We start from the raw sequence: 22,645 nt of genomic DNA, 5'->3' as shown, positions 1-22,645 counted from the left end.
CCGACAGGGTGGAGTAATTCATAGACTTTTTTGTCTCTAAGATTGAGAGCATCCGTTCAGCTGCCTCTGACTCTTCCATTCCTTCCCCTATCTCACCGGGCCAAATTTCCTCTAAGTATCCCCCCTGCCCTAGCCCTGACCTTTCATCTTTCTCCAGCTTCTCTCCAATCTCTCCTCATGACCTTTCTGAGCTCATCCTGTCCATGCGACCCACTTCCTGCTCCCTTGACCCTATTCCCACCAAACTGCTGACCACCCAATTTCCTTTCCTGGCTCCCATGTTAGCTGACATTGTTAATGGTTCTCTCTCCTCAAGTACTGTCCCCCTCTTCCTCAAATCTGCTGTCATCATCACTCTGCTAAAAAAAACAACCCTTAACCCCTGCATCCTTACAAACTACTGCTCCATCTCCAACCTCCCTTTCCTCTCCAAAGTCCTTGAACGTGTTGTCAACTTCCAAATCTGTCCCCATCTTTCCAGCAATGCCATACTTGAATCCCACCAATCTGGATTCTGAACCTGCCACAGTACCGAAACGGCACTCATCAAAGTCACAAGTGACATCCTTTGTGGCTGTAACAAAGGCCAACTATCCCTCCTCATCCTTCTTGACTTGTCTGCAGCCTTTGACATAGTTGACCACTCTATCCTTCTCCAATGCTTCTCCACCATCAGCCAGTTGGGTGGGATTGCATTTGCCTGGTTCCATTCTTAGCTATCTAACCGTGGCCAGAGAATCACCTGCAAAAGCTTCTCTTCCTGCCCCCACATCGTTACCTCTGGTGTCCCCCAACGATTTATCCTTGGTCACCTCTTATTTCTCATCTACATGTTGCCCCTTGGCAACATCATCCGAAAACACAGCGTCAGTTTCCACATGTACGCTGATGACACCCAGCTCTACCTCACTACGATTTCTCTCGACCCCGCCACGGTCTCTAAATTGTCAGACTGCTTGTCTGACATCCCGTTCTGGAGAAGCAGAAATTTTCTCCAATTGAATATTGGGAAGTCCGAAGCCATTGTTTTTGGTGCCCGTCACAAACTCTGTTCCCTAGCCACTGACTCCATCCTCTCCCCAACTTCTGTCTGAGGCTGAACCACACTGTTCGCAACCTTTCAACCACATATCCACAGCATAACTAAGATTGCCTATTTCAACCTCCATAACATCGCCCATCTCCTCCCTTGCCTCAACTCATCCGCTGCTGAAGCCCTCATCCATGCCTTTGTTACCTCTAGACTTGACTATCCCAACACACTCTTGGCTGGCCTCCTATGATCTACCCTACGTAAACTTGAGGTAACTCTGCTGCCTGTACCTTAACTCACGTCAATTCCTGTTCACCCATCACCTCTATACTTGCTGACCTACACTAGCTCGCAGACCGACAATGCCTTAATTTTAATATTCTCCTCCTTGCTTTCAAATCCCTCCATGGCCTCACCCCTCCCTATCTCTGTAACCTCCTCCATCCCTACAAGCCTTCAAGATCTCTGTGCTCTTCCAATTCTGGCATCTTGCGCATCCTCGATTTTAATTGTTCCATCGATGGTGGCTGTGCTTTCAGCTGCCTTAGCCCTAAGCTCCGGAATTCTCTCCCTAGGCCTCTCTACCTTCCTACCTCTCACTCTCCTCATTTAAGATGCTCCTTAAAACATATCGCTCTGACCAAGCTTTTGGCCATTAGTCCCGATATCTCCTTCTGTGGCTCAATGTCAGATTTATTTTGATAATGCTCTTGTTAAACGCCTTGTGACATTATGCTATGTTAAAGGTGCTATATAAATGCACGTTGTTGTTGCTTTTGTTGTAGCCTTGAGTCACTGAGCTTTAATTATCTGAGGCAATAATTAGGGGAACAATTATTCACCAAAGTGAAGAAGGTGTGCACATGCATGTGTGTAACTAAAGGTCAAGGTCCGTGATGCCTACCATGATAAAATAGCATGCCAAACCTCAATGTGCACAATGGCCACTTGAGCAGAGTCGTTGTAAGAAGTCAAAGTCTGTGGAACTATATTCAACATTAACCAAGCTGAGGAGCAAATGGGGCCAGTGGGGATTTAAAAAAAAAACACGATCCCATTACAAAATAAAATCTGAAGTTCCACTCCAGTCAACTCATACTCTAGAGACTTGAGCACAAAATCTAGTCTGACACTTCAGTTCAGAGGTACATTCTTTCAGATGAGAAATTAAAATGAGGCCCCGTCTTCGCTCTCAGGTGGACGTACAATATCCCATGGCACTATTTTGAAGAGAGCAGGGAGGTTCTCCCCTGTGTCTTGTCTGATATTTATCATGCAAACAATATCACTAAAAAACAGATTACCTGGTCATACTCTCATTGCTATTTGGCTGCCATGTTTTCTAGATTAGAGCAGTGACTACACTTTAAAAGTACTTAATTGGCTGCAAAGTTCTTATAATTGTCCTGAGGTCATATAAGGCACAATATAAATGCAAGTTCTTCTTCAATACTCTGCAGTAATTTGTGCTTGAAATGGCATTTATGAATCAGAAAGAAATTAGCTTAAGGGCCCAATGTTAATTTGTTATATATTGATATAGTGAAATGTCATACTTTGACATCCCTATCAAAGCGATATCTCTCCCCAGAGGTGAAGTATCTGTTGGCTGAAAAATGGATGAGAGATTTATTTTAGTTTTGTAAAGTGCAGTGATAATGTCTGTTGATGGAATAAGTGATAGATCAGCTGAAATGGCCTATGTGACATGATGAATCCGTGGTACTGCCCAAGGGTCGGAGACTCAGTAACTGGAAAAGTGATTACATGGCGCTCTGCAAAATGTCACTAAGCAATAGAGACTGTTTTATTCTCGTAATCTAAAACTAATGCAATAGCCTAAATTAAATGTGAATGTTAAATTACATACATGCCAATGGTCAGCATTTTAAGTTGACATTCAGTGATTCAACCCACATGTCAGCTTGTTAGTTTGTCATAAGAAAAATGAGTTTTTATTGCATTGGAATTAGAGGTTATCAGCATCAGCTATTCAAATCAACTGGAAAGTCCACCTGGGAACTATCAGAGCCAGTCAGATCAGTTGCAGCATCAGATTTAATAAGATTGGTGGAGCACAGGGCTGCATCCAACAAAGTAGAAGCAGATTGGTTGGAGGTTGGATTGGAGTCTGACTGAACTAATCAGATCAGTCAGAAGGTGAGAATGGAGGCTGTCAAACCAATCAGACATTAGTTTCTCCTAATATTCATGCATAGATTTATGAAAGGGAAATCATGCTTGACAAATCTTCTAGGGTTTTTTGAGGATGTAACCAGTAGAGTGGATAAGGGAGAATCAGTCAATGTGGTGCATTTGGCAAGGTCCCACACAAGAGATTAGTGTGCAAAATTAAGGCACATGGTATTGGGGGTAATATATTGACGTGGATAGAGAACTAGTTGGCAGACAGGAAACAAATAATGGAAGGGAATAAACGTGTCCTTTTCAGAATGGCAAGCAGTGACTAGTGGGGTTCCGCAGGGTTCAAATCTGGGACCCCAGTTATTTACAATATACATTAATGATTTAGAAGAAGGAATTGAAGGTAATATCTCCAAGTTTGCAGGTGACACTAAGCTGGGGGGCAGTGCGAGCTGTGTGGAGGATGCTAAGAGTCTTCAGGGGGATTTGGACAGGTTTGGTGAGTGGGCAAATGTATGGCAGATGCAGTATCATGTGGATAAATGTGAGGTTATCCACTTTGGTGGCAAAAACAGAAAGGCAGATTATTATCTTAATGGTGACAGATTAGTAAAAGGGGAGGTGCAAAGAGACCTGGGTGTCATGGTTCATCAGTCATTGGAGGTAGGCATGCAGGCACAGCAGGCAGTAAAGAAAGCAAATGGCATGCTGGCCTTCATAGCGAGGGGATTTGAGTATAGGAGCAGGGACGTCTTACTGCAGTTGTACAGGGCCTTGGTGAGACCACACCTTGAGTATTGTGTGCAGTTTTGGTCTCCTAATCTGAGGAAGGATGTGCTTGCTATTCAGGGAATGCAGCGAAGGTTCACCAGACTGATTCCCGGGATGGCAGGACTGACATATGAGGAAAGACTGGAACGGCTAGGCTTATACTCACTGGAATTTAAAAGAATGAGAGGGGATCTCATAGAAACTTATAAAATTATGACGGGACTGGACAGGTTAGATGCAGGTAGAATGTTCCCGATGTTGTGGAAGTCCAGAACCAGGGGTCATATTCTAAAGATAAGGGGTAAGCCATATAGGACCGAAATGAGGAGAAACTTTTTCACCCAGATAATTGTGAACCTCTGGAATTCTCTGCCACAGAAAGTTGTTGAGTCCAGTTCGTTGGACATATTCAAAATGGAGTTAGATGTGGCCCTTACGGCTAAAGGGATCAGGGAATATGGAGAGAAGGCTGGGGTGGGGTACTGAGATTGCACAATCAGCCATGATTATATTGAATGGCAGTGCAGGCTCGAAGGGCCGAATGGCCTGCTCCTGCACCTATTTTCTATGTTTCTATGTTTCATTGTGATGAACTTAAGGCAGAACAGTTTTAAAATGAGCTCATGGTTTCTGAGAGTCACACACCTGTCAGATCCAATAAATTCAGTCAGAAAGTGGGAATAGAAGCGATGAAACCAATGAGAAATTACTTTCTTGAAACATTGGTTATGCATGAACTTAAGGCAGAAAGCTTTTAAGATGAGCTGATGGTTCCAGAGAATCGCACATATATGTTTAATCCATGTGTGTCCCCATATAAATTCTACATAACAAATAAACTGCTTTTTTTTAAGTTTCCTCAAAAGTACTTTCTGCAGCATGTCCACCTGTTTCATATGGAAGTTTTATTTTTTTCAAGATTTGTTGCAGCACCTTTTTCTGGTAAGTAGAAAGAACATTCCATAATAATGAAAGCTTTTTTTAATGGGGCAGTTCCCTTTGTTACTGGGTAGTAACTGTGGAAGGGCCCTACACCATCCATATCAGAGCAGTCAACATCCACAGGTAAATGTGAGGACTGAGATTAATAGCTGTTAAGAGTATAACAGATTGTGGACCCCAAAGCAGTCATTTCTCAGTGTAACAATTGCAATGTGTACTGGTATTTATTTCCAGTCAAATAAAGCTTTTTGACAGGTTCAAAAAAGCAATATAGGCTCAACAATGAATGTTTAATATGGTCATATGACATTCCTCTGTTTGCTTTTTTAACAGACACGAGACTCCCAAAGCAAACGCTCTACTCGGAACTCCTCCACGGCAAACAAGCCAAAGGTGGGCAGAGGAAACATTACAGGGACACCCTGAAAGCCTTCCTGAAAAAGTGCAACATCCCCACTGGCACCTGGGAAACCCTGGCCAAAGATCGCCCTAAGTGGAGGAAGTGTATCCGGGAGTGCACTGAGCACCTCGAGTCTCATCGCCGAGAGCATGCAGAAATCAAGCCCAGGCAGCGGAAAGAGCATGCGGCAAACCTATCCCATCCACCCTTTCCTTCAACGACTATCTGTCCCACCTGTGACAGGGACTGTGGCTCTTGTATTGGACTGTTCAGCTACCTAAGCACTCATTTTAAGAGTGGAAGCAAGTCTTTGTCGATTCCGAGGGACTGCCTATGATGATGATGATGGTGATTTTAACAGTAGTTTATTTGAAATGGGACAACATGTCCGCTTAAATAGAGCACAGAGGAATATCTGATCAACATTTTAATCATTTATCCACTACCATTGCAAACGTCATTCAGAAAAAAAAAGAAAAAGAAAGAATGAACTTGAATTTATATAGCGCATTTAACAACCTCAGAATGCCACAAACACTTTAACATTTTTAAAGTGCAGCCTCTGTTGTAATGCAGGAAATGTGGCAGACAATTTGGGCACAGCTAGCTCCCACAAACAGCAAAGCAATAAATGTTCAGATAATGGGCTGAAATTTCGGTTGGAGACTTCTTAGGGCATTAATAACGGCCCCAACCTGCATGGGAACATCAGCGGCAGGTCGGAACCATAAAAGCAGCAGCGAGCGGCGGTCTGGGAGCAGCATGGCGGCATGCCACTACAGGGTATAGCACAAGCTGGTGCAGGAGGGCGACGGATGTGAAGAGAGCGACTGGATTCGATGTCATCATAACCCAGGTCAGTGATTGGAGCGTGGGCAGGTACAGCAGGAGCAGCGAGGTCGGGGCGAAGGAGCGGCGAGAGATTGCAAAGTGATGTGATCGGAGCCCAGGAGTGACGTGAGTTCGGGGCCCAGGTGTGGCGTGAGTTCAGGGCCCAGTAGAAGTGAGGGCCCAGGGGCAGCACAGGCCAGCCCACACTGCGATATGTGTGCGCGAACCCTAACCTTGACCTTAACCCTGCAGCAGAGCTGGTCTCCAGTTGTCTTGGTTAACCCTTGCCACTGGACCAAGACCAAGCTCTGTCAAGCCCGTGTGATGACTGGTGTGCAATGGCCATGCACAGGCATCTTGCACCCTTCAATGTGCAGTTTTGGACCTGGAATATTAGGTCCTTCATTGAAACACCTGTGAATTCATTGAACTCATCCCTTTTTGGCGTGGAAACAAGCCATCCTCGATTCGAGGGACCGCCTAAGGAGAAGAATAGTGGCGGGGTGCTAAATTTTACGCCATACAAAAGTTTGTGCCTCCATCCGGGAAGTTCACCAAAAACTCAGCTACAATGATCGGGTGTGCTAAATCAAATGTTACACACCTGTGCTCGGCCGCTCCATCCGAATACCGCCGCACAAAATACACAACTTTACTTGCGCATGCACAGAGGCCCAGTATAGTTCTCGAGCCCAGTCCAATGTTTAGGGCGCGGCACTATAAGTTTACGCATGCGCAGTTCCACCTGTGCACTTTGAGCAGAGCGGGAAAATGGAGGAGCAGGAGGGACGCCAGATAGCACGCCACTTCTCAGCCATGGCCGCTGAGGCACAGATACAGGCCATAGAGAGGAGGTGGCCTGCCTTGCATCTTACTGGAGGAAAGAGGCTCATGCCAAGAGTGTTTCAGAGGATTTGGAGGGAGATAGCATGGGAGGTCTGTATAAAAGTCACGGTGCCTCGAACTGCGACCCAATGTCACAAGAAGTTTAACGACCTCACGAGGGTCGTCATGGTGAGTACCCTGCCATGGTTGCAAGATCACTGACACACACAAAGTAGTGTCTTTGAGGAAGCTGCCCCTTCTCTATGTTTTCCAGGCCATGGCCAAGGTTGGTGAAGCCAGCTGAAAGCTGGAGGCTTTCACTAGCCATGCCCTGCACATTCGGGTGGTGCGGACCCTCTTGTCCCCTAATCATTTTCATTCCTCCTCGCACTATCATTTGTCTCTTGATATGCATTTTCCAAATGTCACCCTGAGCCGCAATCCTAGGTGGCTCTCACCTCCTCCCACCGTTCCCACATGCTGTGTGCGCAGATTCTAATGCACAACTTTACACTTCCAGACAGTAACAGCTACTCTACTATGAAAGGCACATGTGCCACATGATGAGCTGTACACTCACTCACACCTTCTTCTTGTTATTGTAGGTGAAATTGGCTCATAATCGCCAGGAGCAGCAGCATACTGGAAGTGGAGAGCCTGATCTTCAGGACCTCTCTGAGGTGGAGCAGTGAGTGTCGGCCCTCATGGGCACCCAAGTTCGTGCGGTGGCCGGTGGAGAGGCAGAATCCCCTACAGGTAGTGATGGTATGTGAATGACGTTAGCGATTTATGTGACTTCCTTGACCCCTGATATCAAGTGGCCTACCCCCTTTACATATAGATGTCCAATGCCACCTTCCTCTTATCTCCCCGGCTTCTAACCACATGTCTGTTGCTTTGTGCTTACAGATGATCAGCCAGAAGCACAGCAGCCTGCCACTGAACAGTCAACATTGGGCGATGGGGGAGATGATGAGGGCGGGGACGACTGTGTGCTCACTGAACGGGAGATACCATCAGTCCCACTGAGTGGAGACACAACATTGGTGGAGGAGCCTGATTTAAGAGGTTTGAGAACTCTGAGGCTCCTGGCCCCAGCAATGCTCAGAGGGAGGGGAAGCTCAGAGGCCAGCTCCCCGGAGGGTGAGTCGGCCCAGGAGTCCCGCTGGGAGACAGGCAAGATGTGGACCTGGACTTGGAGGCTATGTCCAAGGATTCCATGCAAGTGCATTGCGACCTCATGGGTGCATTGAATAGGGTCCCACAGAGCATCTGCACACTTGCTGTGAGTGTGATGGAGGCAGCCTCGCGCATTACCCGTGCTTCACAGGAGTCCAACGAGCCCATCCTTGCCCACTCACTGAAGGAGATGAGCTCAACGAACAATAGTGGGGTCCTAAAGAGGATGGTGCATGCCATGGTTGTCATGGCATGCACCATCCCATCAACAATCGCATCACAGGCCCAAGCCACACAAGAATTTTGTGATGTGATGCTGCCAGTGATTGCTGGCAGGAACTCGCAGACTGCTGGGTTTCAGGCTCAGTGTGCTCTCAGTCAGTCTCAGTGTGATGCCATGCAATCACTAACTGCTGCCATCCTCTCTGTCTTCTCCACAGTCTGATGGGGAAGTCACGGTGCCGAAGCAAGCCAGCAAGTCGTGCTCGCACATTGTGCTCCGGATACTGATGCTGCGCCCCTTGTGAGTGGCAGTGGGCACCTGGAAATGGAAGGTGCTGTCCTTCCTCAAAATGAAAGCATTCCGGCTTCCACCACTGCCACTCCACCTTTGCACATTTGGTGGTCTACACCCGAGCCATCACAGACTGCTGCTGCCAATGCTGAAGCGGTGGAGTCCACAGCCGGGCCTTCTAGGCCAGGAGCTGGTCCAGGGCATCCTTATAGGCCATCTGTACTGTCTGCCCCACACACACAGCAGCCCTCAAACAGCCTTGCTGCAGCCACTGAGGCCACTTTGAGGAGGAGTACGAAGCGTGGGAAGGAGGTAAAGGTGAGAGATGGGAAATGTCAGGCAACATCTGAGTGATGACTTTGCTTACCGTGCACAGATGTATTCCCAATGTAAATAATGGCTGTAAATATGTAGTTACATTGTTGCACTTCATTGTTCTTGATGGTGTTTGAACGGGATGATGGCGTTTGATTTGTTACTTGCGGGGAGTGGGGGGGAGCCGGGGGAGATGGTTTATTTTTGTTGGTTGAGGGAACAACATTGGTGTCATTAGTAAAATGTTACTTTGTTATATATGTATACTTGTATTTATTCTGTACAGCCACCAGAGGGCTCATCCACTGGAGTGCCAAGGAATCCCATAATCCCTTGGGAGCACAGGTAGTTAAGGAGGCTTTACAGGTTGGAGAGGCACTCTGGAGACCTGCAATAAAAGACTAAGGTTACACTTTACTTTGAGCTCACAGTGTTCAGTCTGACTCTTTCTTCATACACAACAACTGGCGACGAGATATAGAGTGGGCATCCTGGAAAAATTTTCAGAGGGAGATGATTGGGAAACTTTTGTGGAGTGACTCGACCAATAATTCGTAAGCAATGAGTTCGATGGGGAAGAGAACGCTGCCAAACAAAGGGCGATCCTCCTCACCGTCTGTGGGGTGGAAACACATGGAGAAATCGTACGACGATTTGTGCACACTGTCCAAGAGCATTTGAACCCGAAGGAAAGCGTTCTGATGGTGAGGTGCCGGTTCTACACCGACAAAAGGTCTGAAGGCCAGGAAGTGGCAAGTTATGTTGCCGAGATAAGACACCTTGCAGGACATTGCGAATTTGAAGGACATTTGGAGCACATGCTCAGAGACTTTTTCGTACTTGGCATTGGCCACAAAACTATACTTCGCAAACTTTTGACTGTAGAGACCCCCAACCTTGAGTAAGGCCATATTGATAGCCCAGGCGTTCATTGCCACCAGTGACAATACGAAGCAAATCTCTCAGCACACAAGTGCTGTAACAAGTACTGTGAACAAAGTGATGTTGTTTTCGAATCGTAACGTGCAGGGCAGGTCACACATACCTGCAGCTGCACGTCCACAGATCTCTCACAGTCCACAATCAAGGGTGATGAATGCAAGGCCATTAACACCTTGTTGGCGCTACGGGGGTGATCATCGTTTCCATTCATGCTGATTCAAAGGGTACGTTTACAAGGGCTGTGGAACAATGGGACACCGCCAACGAGTGTGCAGGCGAGCTGTTGCAGAGGAGGACAGATCCACGGAGGATCACGATGAATCAGAGCCTCACATAGAGGAGGCAGAGGTACATGGGGTGCACACATTCACCACGAATTGTTCCCGGATAATGCTGAATGTTGAAATAAATGGACTCCCGGTGTCAATGGAGCTGGACACGAGCGCAAGCTAGTCCATCACTTTCGAAAGACTGTGGTGCAACAAGGCTTCAAGGCCAGTCTTAACTCCAGTTCGCACGAAACTAAGAACTTACACTAAAGAACAGATTCCTGTAATCGGCAGTGCTACCGTAAAGATCTCCTACGATGGAGCGGTGCACAAGCTACCACTCTGCATGGAACCCGGCGATGGTCCCACGCTGCTCGGCAGGAGCTGGCTGGGAAAGATACGCTGGAACTGGACGACGTCCGAGTGCTATCGCCCGCTGATGACACTTCGTGTGCCCAGGCCTTAAACAAATTTCCTTCGCTGTTCGAACTAGGCATCGAGAAATTCCAAGGAGCAAAAATGCAGATCCACCTAATTCCGGGGGTGTGACCCATCCATCACAAGGCGAGAGCAGTACCATACATGATGAGAGAAAGGGTAGAGATCGAGCTAGTTCGGCCGCAAAGAGAGGGCATCATTTCACCGATTGAGTTCAGCGAGTGGGCCAGTCCTATTGTCCCAGTCCTCAAGGGAGACGGCACCGTCAGAATCTGTGGCGATTATAGGAAGAGCAGGAAGAGCAGTGCAAGAAAGGTAGTGCAGGGATCCCCTGCAAAACAGATACACCGCTTTGAGTACTGTTGAGGGGGATGACTCATCAGGGGAGGGCAGCAGCAGCCAAGTTCATGGCACCGTGACTGGCTCTGCTGCACAGGAGGGCAGGAAAAAGAATGGGAGAGTGATAGTGATAGGGGATTCAATTGTAAGGGGAATAGATAGGCGTTTCTGCGGCTGCAACCGAGACTCCAGGATGGTATGTTGCCTCGCTGATGCAAGGGTCAAGGATGTCTCGGAGCGGGTGCAGGACATTCTGAAAAGGGAGGGTGAACAACCAGTTGTCGTGGTGCATATAGGTACCAATGACATAGGTATAAAATGGGATGAGGTCCTACGAGGTGAATTTAAGGAGCTAGCAGCTAAATTAAAAAGTAGGATCTCAAAAGTAGTAATTTCAGGATTGTTACCAGTGCTACGTGCTAGTCAGAGTAGGAATCGCATGATAGCTCAGATGAATACATGGCTTGATGAGTGGTACAGAAGGGAGGGATTCAAATTCCTGGGACATTAGAACCGGTTCTGGGGGAGGTGGGACCAGTACAAACCGGATGGTCTACAGCTGGGCAGGACCGGAACCAATGTCCTAGGGGGAGTGTTTGCTAGTGCTGTTGGGGAGGAGTTAAACTAATATGGCAGGGGGATGGGAACCTATGCAGGGAGACAGAGGGAAATAAAAAGGAGGCAGAAGCAAAATATAGAAAGGAGAACAGTAAAAGTGGAGGGCAGAGAAACCCAAGGCAAAAAACAAAAAGGGCCATATTACAGCAAAATTCTAAAGGGGCAAAGTGTGCTAAAAAAACAAGCCTGAAGGCTCTGTGCCTCAATGCGAGGAGTATTCGGAATAAGGTGGATGAATTAACTGCGCAGATAGCAGTTAACGGATATGATGTGATTGGCATCACGGAGACATGGCTCCAGGGGGACCAAGGCTGGGAACGCAACATCCAATGGTATTCAGCATTTAGGAAGGATAGACAGAAAGGAAAAGGAGGCTGGGTGGCGTTGCTGGTTAAAGATGAAATCAATGCAATTGTAAGGAAGGACATTAGCCTGGATGATGTGCAATCGGTATGGGTGGAGCTACGGAATTCCAAAGGGCAGAAAACGCTCGTCGATGTTGTGTATAGACCACAAAATAGTAGTAGTGAGGTTGGAGACAGCATCAAACAAGAAATAAGGGATGTGTGTAATAAAGGTACAGCAGTAATCATGGGCGACTTTAATCTACACATTGATTGGGCTAACCTAACTGGTAGCAATGCGGTGGATGAGGATTTCCTGGAGTGTATTAGGGATGGTTTTCCAGACCAATATGCCGAGGAACCAACCAGGGAGCTGGCCATCCTAGACTGGGTGATGTGTAATGAGAAGGGACTAATTAGAAATCTTATTGTGCGAGGTCCCTTGGGGAAGAGTGAATATAATATGGTAGAATTCCTTATTAAGATGGAGAGTGAGAAAGTTAATTCGGAAACTAGGGTCCTGAACTTAAGGAAAGGTAACTTCGACGGTATGAGGTGTGAATTGGCTAGAATAGACTGGCAAACGATACTAAAAGGGTTGACGGTGGATAGGCAATGGCAAACATTGAAAGATCACATGGATGAACTTCAGCAAATGTACATCCCTGTCTGGAGGAAAAATAAAACTGGGAAGGTGGCTCAACCATGGCTAACAAAGGAAATTAAGGATAGTGTTAAAGCCAAGGAAGAGGCATATAAATTGGCTAGAAAAAGCAACAAACCTGAAGACTGGGAGAAATTTAGAATTCAACAGAGGAGGACTAAGGATTTAATTTAGAGGGGGAAAATAGACTATGAGAGGAAGCTTGCAGGGAATATAAAAACTGACTGCAAAAGCTTCTACAAATATGTGAAGAGAAAAAGATTAGTAAAGACAAACGTAGGTACCTTGCAGTCGGATTCAGGTGAATTTATAATGGGGAACAAAGAAATGGCAGACCAATTGAACCAATATTTTGGTTCTGTTTTCACGAAGGAAGATACAAATAACCTTCCGAAGGTACTAGGGGACAGTGGGTCTAGTGAGAAGGAGGAACTGAAGGATATCCTTTTTAGGTAGGAAATTGTGTTCGGGAAATTGATGGGATTGAAGGCCGATAAATCCCCGGGGCCTGATGGTCTGCATCCCAGAGTGCTCAAGGAAGTGGCCCAAGAAATAGTGGATGCATTGGTGATCATTTTCCAAACAATCTATCGACTCTGGATCAGTTCCCATGGACTGGAGGGTAGCTAACGTATCACGACTTTTTAAAAAAGGAGGGAGAGAGAAAACAGATAATTATAGACCAGTTAGCTTGACATCAGTAGTGGGGAAAACGTTGGAATCGATCATGAAGGACGAAATAGCAGCGCATTTGGAAAACGGTGACAGGATCGTACCAAGTCAGCATGGATTTATGAAAGGGAAATCGTGCTTGACGAATCTTCTGAAATTTTTTGAGGATGTAACTAGCAGAGTGAACAAGGGAGAACCAGTGGATGTGGTGTATTTGGAATTTCAGAAGACTTTTGACAAGGTCCCGCACAAGAGATTGTTGTGCAAAATCAAAGCACATGGTATTGGGGGTAATATACTGACGTGGATAGGGAACTGGTTGGCAGACAGGAAGCAGAGAGTCGGGATAAACGGGTCCTTTTCAGAATGGCAGGCAGTGACTAGTGGAGTGCCGCAGGATCAGTGTTGGGACCCCAGCTCTTTACAATATACATCAATGATTTGGATGAAGGAATTGAGTGTAATATCTCCAAGTTTGCAGATTACACCAAACTGAGTGGTGGTGTGAGCTGTGAGGAGGACGCTAAGAGGCTGCAGGGTGACTTAGACAGGTTGGGTGAGTGGGCAAATGCATGGCAGACGCAGTATAATGTGGATAAATGTGAGGTTATCCACTTTGGGGGCAAAAACGCGAAGACAGAATATTATCTGAATGGTGGCAGATTAGGAAAAGGGGAGGTGCAACAATACCTGGGTGTCATGGTTCATCAATCATTGAAAGTTGGCATATAAGTGCAGCAGGCGGTAAAGAAGGCAAATGGTATGTTGGCCTTCATAGCTAGGGGATTTGAGTAGAGGAGCAGGGAAGTCTTACTGCAGTTGTACAGGGCCTTGGTGAGGCCTCACCTGGAATGTAGTGTTCAATTTTGGTCTCTTAATCTGAGGAGGAACGTTCTTGCTATTGAGGGAGTGCAGAGAAGGTTCACCAGACTGATTCCTGGGATGGCAGGACTGACATATGAGGAGAGACTGGATCGACTGGGCCTGTATTCACTAGAGTTTAGAAGGAGGAGAGGGGATCTCATAGAAACATATAAAATTCTGACAGACTTGGACAGGTTAGATGCAGGAAGAATGTTCTCGATGTTGGCGAAGTCCAGAACCAGGGGACACAGTCTTAGGATAAGGAGTAAGCCATTTAGGACTGAGATGAGGAGAAATGTCTTCACTCAGAGAGTTGTTAACCTGTGGAATTCCCTTCCGCAGAGAGTAGTTGATGCCAGTTCATTGTATATATTCAAGAGGGAGTTAGGTATGGCCCTTACGGCTAAAGGGATCAAGAGGTATGGAGAGAAAGCAGGAAAGGGATACTGAGGTGAATGATCAGCCATGATCTTATTGGATGGTGGTGCAGGCCCGAAGGCCCGAATGTCCTACTCCTGCACCTATTTTCTATATTTCTATGCTTCTATCAGAATCATGAGTTTCCACTAATCGCGCCTGTTTGTGGGCCTTTGAGGAGGCTCTTAAAATCAAGCATTTTTTTAGATGCAAGGTCACTAATAGGCACATTTTAAATGTTTTTAAAATGTAAAAAGTGTTTCATTTACGAAGAAACTGACGACTGTAAAACAATGAAACCATTAAGTGGCTTTGTATTGTTCTTTTTAAAGCCATTTTCAGTTACTCACAGGGTGGTGGGCTAGACACTCTTTGTAAAAATGCTTATTTGTTGTGATAAGCCTCTTTTCAGCTGTATTAATAAAATCACACCAGTTTGCCACTCTTAAATATATAAAGGAATATTTTTTAATGCAAACATTAAAAAAAAATTATATTCAAACTACTGCTCAATTGCACTGGTTTATGGAAAATTTTATGTTTGTGATTATGCAAATCATTTGAGCGGAAACTTGAACCATAAAATTAATTTGGAAACCTAGTGCAATTTGCACGCGGATTGTCAATTGCACCCAAATAGGAATCTTTACCCCAGAAGGGTCATCGACCCGAAACGTTAACTCTGTTTCTCTCCACAGATACTGCCTGATCCTCTGAGATTTCCAATATTTTCTGTTTTTATTATGGATGCTATAATCACTTCAGGAAGGTTCTGTTGATTCTTTTTGCCCCCTACATATAATGAGCAAAACTTCAGGATATCTATCTTACATTTATAGCCTACATTTTTTCAATTTGGAATGATAGTTCCATTGGGCTCAAATTTCCCCAGGAGTTGCCCCGTTTTTTTTGGAGTAAGTAGCTTTATTTGGAGTAACTTAAAAATTGCAAATTTTCCCATTTAACTTGCTCCAGTGTAAGTCAGTTAGTTAGGTTTTTTTCTAGTTTAATTTGTTCTCTCCAAAAGGGGGCGTGACAAGCCACTTACGTCTCCTCTGGCCATCAAAGCAAATTTGGCCAGCTGAAGTTACTCCAAACTAACTTAGGCCAGTGTATGTGGCCACTTTTGTCGGGACAGAAAAACCTTACCTATATTTAAGAAATCAGCGCAGGTGGCCAGAGATAGTGGGGATAATGGGGTGGGGGGTTGTTGGGGGGAAGGTGAGTTAGAGGATTCTAAAGCACTAAAGACCTTCACAACATCAGCAAAACATCACAATAACTTTAGCACAACAGCTGCACAACATCATCAAAAATAAATGAAAGATAAATCAGCTACTTAAAATAGAGCAGTCCTACCTTGCTGACTGCAGAATGCACCGGCTAGCCCTCCCACCAGAGCTAGCGGCGGCAGGCATGCATGACTGTAGGGGTGAGGGATTTTTACTTTTTACTGTTGTCCCTAAATGCTGCGTGGTTCTAATGGAACATGATTCAGTTTTAATGCAAAATATCTTTTCTTGGATATCTTACAGTGCACTGCAATGACAACGACAACAACAACAACAACAGCAACAACAGCAAAGAAAGGCTGTACCCATCCCTCACCCACATCTCGGGAAAAGTGCATTTCCTCATAGGGTCGGTGATGGAAGTGGGGGGGGGTTGGGGGACCCGCTTGGGTCTCACCGGTGGCTGGTGCATGGATTGAATTGGGAGTGGCATTTGAGTATCTGGCTTTTGTGCCCTTATTGCAGAAGCCAGCTCCCTCATGGCATCTGCCATCGTCTGCACACCCTCTGAAATGCCCGCCCTCAGTTCCCGTCTCAGTGTTGCAATTTCACCCGACAGTGTCGCTAGCTCATCACGCACCCCATTGGCAACCGCCACAAGGTGATCTTGTAAGGGCATTGGTCTCCTCACCCAATGACAGAACCTGATTAACCTCTGCTGAGGGCTGCATCTCAGGAGAGACTGGTCGGCTTCTCCTTCCCCTCACTGTAGGTCTGCCTAGTGGCACCCCTCCAGTGTGAGGCGCAGGCTGGGAGTGTGGGGCACTGGGTGTCCCAACGTGCATTTCACGACCACCACTGGGACCCACGACCTAGGAAGGTGTGAAACCATGGAATGTCGCCGAGGAGCTCATGGAGGTTTCTAGCAGTGTGATATCCTGTACTATGGACTGATCCATATCGTGGTCAGCATTCTCCCATGAACACATTTCCATGGACCCCTCCTCCCCCAACCTGCCTTGGTCTGGAGCGCACGTATCTCGATCCTCTGGTGGATCTTCAGGATGTTGAGTAGTGTCTTCTTCTTCTGCAAAATACAACAGAGCAGTCAAATGGTTATCAGCACAGGAGGGGGCAGGATGGGTGGCATGAGTAGTCTGATGCGTAGCAGGCCAGTTAGCAGGTTGATTTGAAGGGCGACTATGCATTTTAATGACTCACCTTCATCCTCGTGTGTGGGTACAACTTGTGCAGAGCTGATTCTTTTTCTGCCGGTGCGACTCAGCAAGGCTGCAAGCCTCTGTTCCAGGGTGACAGTTGGTGCAGATTTGGTGGCCCTCCTCCTGTTCTAAGTCTTGCTCTTTTGTTGTGGGTCAATTTCTTCTGCAAAGATGAAAATATTAATATTCAGACATGGTGCTCTTCTGATGGGTGGGACACATACAGATGGTCACATTTTCAATTGCAATTCAATTTAAAGATGAAGATATTACTTACATTCACACTTGACCAACGTCCTGCCATTTCTTCTTGCACTGGCTTCCAGATCTTGCGGTATTGACCCCTGCGGAGTATTCCTCTGCAACTAGGTTCCATCTTCTTCTCATTTCCTTGGGTGAAACCTTTGACGGACCACTCTTGCTGATATCCAGCTCAAGCCATTTCTCCTCAATGACAGTCACTAGTTTCTCCACTTCATCATGGAGGAAATTCTTTGTTCATGTTGCACGCTCTTGCACGTTTCGTGTATTGGACTTACACTCAGGTAATGTTCAAAAATCACACTTCTCACCTTTCTTCCACCTATCCACCACTCCTTTCCACTCCCTCAGCCACACAAAAATCAATATTTAAGCCCTATCTTTATATATGGTCCATTACCAATGACACTGAGGATGTTCTCCCTTTAATTGGCCGATTGCCAAGCTTCCTGTTACACTGCACATGCGTGCATGCTGAAACGCCATTGCGCATGCATGCACGCTCAAACAGACATGCGTCCCCCTGCTGACACTCCACAAGATGCTGGGCCCAAGCCCTGACTTCTGCTGGCCGTGCTGAGCAAGCGGGGCCGAAGCTGTATCCCCCACAGGCTCTGCAGCGCCACGCCGATGGATCCGGACGACGAGGGAGCGGTCAAAGTGGAAGGTAAGTTTTTGCCGCTTTTCTTGGCTTAGAAAGTAGGCATGCCACCCATAACTGCGCCGCTCTAGGTAGCTGGGGAAATTTGGGCCCATCGTCCCAGCAGCTTCATAACCATCATGTTTCGTATCGTATTTGATCTTCTCTGTTGCAAACATTTAGCATTCAATATCATGCACAACCAACATTGATAGAGACAATTAATGTAACATTATTTGCTTTTGCTGAGAGCCTGTTCTTTATTTGAGAGGGTAGAGGGTTGGAGATTTTTAATCTCTAGTTTGATTAAGTTTTTACTTAACATAAGAAATAGGAACAGGAGTAGGCCATATGGCCCCCTGAGCCTGCTTCGCCATTCAATAAGATCATGGCTGATCTGATCATGGACTCAGGTCCACTTCCCTGCCCGCTCTCCATAACCTCTTATCCCCTTATCATTTAAGAAACTATTTCTGTCTTAAGTTTATTCAATGCCCCAGCTTCCACAGCTCTCTGAGGCAGCGAATTCCACAGATTTACAACCCTCTGAGAGAAGAAATTCCTCCTCATCTCTGTTGTAAATGGGTGGCCCCTAATTCTAAGATCATGCCCTCTAATTCTAGTCTCCCCCATCAGTGGAAACATCCTCTCTGTTGTTAAGCCCCCTCATAATCTTATACGTTTTGATAAGATCACCACTCAATCTTTCCTCATAAGTCAACCCACTCATCCCCGGAATCAACCTAGCGAACCTTCTCTGAACTGCCTCCACAGCAAGTATATCCTTTCGTAAATATGGAAACCAAAACTGCACGCAGTATTCCAAGTGTGGCCTCACCAATACCTTATATAGCTGTAGCAAGACTTCCCTGCTTTTATACTCCATCCCCTTTGCAATAAAGGCCAAGATACCATTGGCCTTCCTGATCACTTGCTGTACCGGCATACTATCCTTTTGCATTTCATGCACAAGTACTCCCAGATCCTGTTGTACTGCAGCACTTTGCAATCTTTCTCCATTTAAATAATAACTTGCTCTTTGATTTTTTTCTGCCAAAGTGCATGACCTCACACTTTCCAACATTATACTCCATCTGCCAAATTTTTGCCCACTCACTTAGCCTGTCTATGTCCTTTTGCAGAATTTTTGTGTCCTCCTCACACATTGCTTTTCCTCCCATCTTTGTATCGTCAGCAAACTTGGCTTTGTTACGCTCATGTCTTTTAATTCTGTACTCCCGCTCCAAGTTAATTAACCCGAGCTCTGTTTGCGTCTCAGAGATGGGCCTTGGGAGTTGGGATGTTACAGCACCTGTTGATAAAGATGCATCATAGGAGCTTTTACACTGTGTGGCCGCGATTTCGGCAACCTTGGCGAGTCTGGGGCAGCTGGCATTGGTGGCTTGTGGGGAAGGTGCCTCCGGCTCCAGCCCGCCCTCTCACAACAATCTTCTCTAGATTGGGATTGTTAAGCCCGCCCTGCGAGGTTCCCGGCCAATTAACAGGAAGCGGGTCTGATGACGTCATTTGATAAAGCGTCATCAGTCGGTTTCCTTAAAGGGATCACGGCCAACCTTTCTTTTGACAGTTGTTCTGTCAGTATTTTGCACCATTAAGGGGCTGCAAACATTGTAAAGCACTGCACACAAGTGCACGGCTGCACCCAGGTTCTCCCATCTCCCTCCAGGTGCTTACGGAGGGAGTCACAGCACTCAGGGAGGTTCTCTTCACTTCCAATGAGCAGCAGAGACCTCCCCAGGACACCAGTGCAGCCTGGTTGCCCATTGCACAAGAGGGGTGCCAAGCATGGATGCTGTCAGGAGGAACTGGCTGCGGTGGCACAAACCTTTCAATGATCTCAGTAGATCATGAAATGTTACTGCAAAGCCAGACTCAACCTCATTCTGCTGTACCACTCATCACATCCCCATCACTCTGCCTTCCCTTTCCTACTCCTGCACATCCTTACTCACACCAACTTACCTTGCACCTCCATCTATCCCTCTCTCTGTATCTACAGGGCTTTAGTAATACCCACCCTCCTGTATGGCTCCGAGGCATGGGCTATGTACAGTAGACACCTCAAGTCGCTGGAGAAATACCATGAACGATACTTGCGCAAGATCCTACAAATCCCCTGGGAGGACAGACGCACCAACGTTAGCGTCCTCGAACAGGCCAACATCCCCAGCATTGAGGCACTGACCACGCTTGGTCAGCTCCGCTGGGCAGGCCACATTGTCTGCATGCCAGACACGAGACTCCCAAAGCAGGTGCTCTACTTGGAACTCCTTCATGGCAAACGAGCCAAGGGTAGGCAGAGGAAACGTTACAAGGACACCCTCAAAGCCTCGCTGATAAAGTGCGGCATCCCCACCGACACCTGGGAGTCCCTGGCCAGGGACCGCCCTGAGTGGAGGAGGTGCATCCGTGAGGACACTAAGCACCTTGAGTCTCATCACCGAGTGCATGCAGAAAGCAAGCGCAGACAGCGGAAGGAACGCACGGCAAACCTGTCCCACCCTCCCTTACTCTCAACGACTGTCTGTCCCACCTGTGGCAGGGACTGTGGCTCTCGTATTGGGCTGTTCAGCCACCTAAGGACTCATTCTAAGAGTAGAAGCAAGTCTTCCTCAATTCCGAGGGACTGCCTATGATGACGATGATCTATATTATCACATCCCAATCTCACCAGTCACCCTTCACACTCATCCTTATCCTAGTGCAAGCATACCAACTAACAACACACAAGGGTAGGCACTTGAGTGTTTTAGCCAATGTTCATGTAGAATTTCTGCTAATGTGTTGTCAAACATTGAAATCGTTATTTTCAACACTTTGTGTTCTTGGACAGATGGGCTATGTACAGTAGACACCTCAAGTCGCTGGAGAAATACCATGAACGATACTTGCGCAAGATCCTACAAATCCCCTGGGAGGACAGACGCACCAACGTTAGCGTCCTCGAACAGGCCAACATCCCCAGCATTGAGGCACTGACCACGCTTGGTCAGCTCCGCTGGGCAGGCCACATTGTCTGCATGCCAGACACGAGACTCCCAAAGCAGGTGCTCTACTTGGAACTCCTTCATGGCAAACGAGCCAAGGGTAGGCAGAGGAAACGTTACAAGGACACCCTCAAAGCCTCGCTGATAAAGTGCGGCATCCCCACCGACACCTGGGAGTCCCTGGCCAGGGACCGCCCTGAGTGGAGGAGGTGCATCCGTGAGGACACTAAGCACCTTGAGTCTCATCACCGAGTGCATGCAGAAAGCAAGCGCAGACAGCGGAAGGAACGCACGGCAAACCTGTCCCACCCTCCCTTACTCTCAACGACTGTCTGTCCCACCTGTGGCAGGGACTGTGGCTCTCGTATTGGGCTGTTCAGCCACCTAAGGACTCATTCTAAGAGTAGAAGCAAGTCTTCCTCAATTCCGAGGGACTGCCTATGATGACGATGATCTATATTATCACATCCCAATCTCACCAGTCACCCTTCACACTCATCCTTATCCTAGTGCAAGCATACCAACTAACAACACACAAGGGTAGGCACTTGAGTGTTTTAGCCAATGTTCATGTAGAATTTCTGCTAATGTGTTGTCAAACATTGAAATCGTTATTTTCAACACTTTGTGTTCTTGGACAGATGTGTGTGCAAGGAATGGTTTGGGCATTGCAGGGATGCTTTATTGTGTTGGTGTGTGGTGCATTATCTGGCAGCCAGGCTTCACAGCATCAAGTGAAGTAAATGTGCCAATGGTGAGGCCATCCCTAGTGTCCTGGGCAGCAATATGGTCGAATGCTGATGCCTTGTGTCGATGCAGCATCAGGCGATTGTGGATGAGGTTTGTGTTGTTGTTCGTGCTGCTGGTGTGTTTAGTGATGTTGGTGTTGGGGTTGAACATGGTGGGATATTAAAGACCAAAGTGAGATTTTTTCAAGATGTTGATGGAATGAAGTTGAAGAAGCAGCTGAAGTTGAGATGACAGAAGTGATCAATCAATGGTGAGAGAGGTTGCTCCAAGGAGGTGCAGACTCTTTGAAACTGCATACATTACAAAAGTGTCTTCCAAATTCTGAGGGCTTCAGCTTCTGACATTGGAAAATGAACAGCTGTCAACTAGTCAAAGCAATAGAGAGTCACTGAGAGCCCGTCACTCTTACCTGCCATGAAATCCAAGGGACGGCAAACTCGTTAAATGGTAAGTGCCTGGGAAAATGAATTTAAATTACCTTTAAAGTGCCTGTTAACAATATTAATTGGCTGGCCACTTGGTGTCGGGTCTGCGATCAGCATGCAGAACCGACACTTGAGAAATTGGCAAGGAGGCGGGTTCAGAGTGGACTTCCAACCTGCTGTCAATCAGAGCCATTTTGACAGCGGGCCCGCCTCCAAACTCGCACTCGCAAGGCTGGGAAGATTCCGGGCTGTGTGTGGGGCTACAAGACCCAGAGTGCACCATGACACCCACTTAACATGACAATTGGGTGGAAAAGGATCCTTCAATTAGGCTAAGGAATTATAATTCCTGTCCAGAGAGAGATGAATCATGAGTCTTGTAGTTTTTGCACTGGTAATACCCAGAGTGCACCACAACAATCCATGTCACATGATAAAAGGAAGACAATGTATGCTCTGTCAGAAAAAACATTAAAGATAAGAAAGATTAAATTATTTCCAATATTTCATACAGTGGAAACTGTTCGATAAAAGTTAGGAGCTAAAGGTTTCACTTTGGATTAAATTTTGCTGCAGTCACTGAGCAG

This window comes from Pristiophorus japonicus, chromosome 10 (genome assembly GCF_044704955.1).
Source record: "Pristiophorus japonicus isolate sPriJap1 chromosome 10, sPriJap1.hap1, whole genome shotgun sequence".
Classification (NCBI taxonomy): domain Eukaryota; kingdom Metazoa; phylum Chordata; class Chondrichthyes; family Pristiophoridae; genus Pristiophorus; species Pristiophorus japonicus.
Note: the sequence above shows the minus strand (reverse complement) of the source record.